At 49.3% G+C, this 1,900-nt stretch overlaps 1 pseudogene; it reads right to left on the bottom strand.

Moving 5' to 3' along the window:
* Positions 1–283: 283 nt before the first annotated feature.
* Positions 284–1,597, bottom strand: LOC104505563 (annotated as a pseudogene).
* Positions 1,598–1,900: the final 303 nt, after the last annotated feature.

Genomic DNA, 1,900 nt, shown 5'->3' with positions numbered 1-1,900 from the left:
GTCCCTTCCTTCTGCTTTTTTTCCCATCTCACTGACTGCCCCGCTGGCACAGCAGAAAGTCCTGGAAAATGCCCATTTATGGCTGTTTAAAATACAGCTTGTGTATTCAGGCTTTTCCCTGAACATGAGTCTAAGTATCAGAAGAGAATCAGGGAGCATCAAAATATGAGCGAGATGAGTGAAACAGTGAGGATTGTTGCTTTTGCAGAGCACTTTATTTAATGATTCTTATTCCAGGCAATAGGATCAGAGGGGTCTGTTTGCTGTAATCACATTGGTATCTTCATGGCCAGTTGTAGCAGGAGCAGCTGGTCTTATAGACAAGATTGTCATGGCAATTCTGAATCAAGTTTTGATGTTCAAACATTGGTAGAAGCTGCTCTGGTTGGTTGCATCTGGATGCCTTTGCCAGCACAGAAACCGCTCCCACCACAGTCACCAGAATTGTTACTGCAGCTCCTGATCGCATTCCCATTTCCAAGTTGAGGAGCTGCAGGGACTTGAGGACTGGATTATTAATAGGCGCTGCAGCCTGAAATGAAAGCAAGAAGTAATTTTCCTTTAAGATGGGATTATATTTATACTGGACTCTCCTCCCTGCCCTCCTTCTGTGGTCCCATGGCATTACCAGAACACCAGCTTCTTTTAGCTGATGTAGTGAGCGCAAACCCCATGCTCACAAGTTACTCACCGCTGCTTTGCAGACCAAGACCGTTTTTCAGAGTGGTGATCAGGGGATATTTGCCCTGGTTGCAGAAGGTGCCAGTGAAGTCATCCAGGTCAATGGTCCAAACCATAGCACCTCCAAAATTGTTCTTTTTCAGCCAGTCAACCTGTTCAGAGCCGGGGAGAAATCCTGATTAGTCCCAGGCCACTGCAGGCGGCCTCCTGCCTTATCATCAGCACAGCCACACGTCCCACCATACCTTGATGTTGAAGCTCTTGATGTTGTCGTAGCCAACCCATTCGTTGCCCTTGTAGGCGTAGGGCACATCCTGGGTGGCATCCCAAGCCTGGGTGGCTCCAGAGCCCAGAAAAGTGCAGATCTGAGAGAAAAGGGCAGAGAGGGAGAGGAGTTAGCAAGGTCCTACAAAAAAGGGCAGTTGGACTATTTCATAGGTTAAAAATTCCTTGCTGGGAAGTGTGAGGAGTGCTTGTGTTGTTCTTGGTGGCCTGGGTGTGAGGGAGCACACATACCTCGTAGTAAGCCAAAAGCCCAGCCTCCTTTGTGTAAGGTCCAGCTGGCCCAGGCCCTGATGTAGGTGCCCCAACAGCAGTGTCAGATGGGTTTTGGAGGTTGAAGTTACGTCCGTAGGTTGGGAATCCAACAAGGAGCTTCTTGGCTGGAGCACCATTGTTCTTCCAATAGTTCATAGCATATTCCTACCAAAAAATCACAGTTCAAGTCCGTGACAGGATTTATAGACAGGAGGATGACTTCTGTGCCAGAGGGTCCCAAAATACACTTACAACACTGAGGTGGCTGTTACCACCACCAGTGTCAGCTGGGCCTTTGTACAGAGGGCTGTTCTCCCCAGTGAATCCATCCCAGGAGCCGTGGAAGTCGTAAGTCATGACATGGATGTAGTCCAAGTACCTGTGGACAACATGGCTTGCATCTGTCTCCTGGTCTGCTCAGTCACCCAGACCTGATTGTTCCCTTAGCGCTGGCCCTTTACCCCACCCCATCCCTGGCTGCGTCCCCACTTTCTGCAAATCTGGGTTTTTCAAGTGCTTTTCTGAGCTGGCCTTGTCAGTGCTGGAGCCCATTCTCTCTCCAGGGAAGCGAGGCAGAGGTCAAGGTAGAGTGGGAATTGTGCAAGTATCCAGGGGTGCAGGTATTTAGGGAACCAAGAGATGTTCTTGATGACACTGAGCAGCCGGTTGTTACTCTTCCCTT

Source organism: Eurypyga helias, unplaced genomic scaffold (assembly GCF_000690775.1).
Source record: "Eurypyga helias isolate BGI_N326 unplaced genomic scaffold, ASM69077v1 scaffold30535, whole genome shotgun sequence".
Taxonomy (NCBI): domain Eukaryota; kingdom Metazoa; phylum Chordata; class Aves; order Eurypygiformes; family Eurypygidae; genus Eurypyga; species Eurypyga helias.
This window is presented reverse-complemented; position numbering and strand designations above follow the sequence as displayed.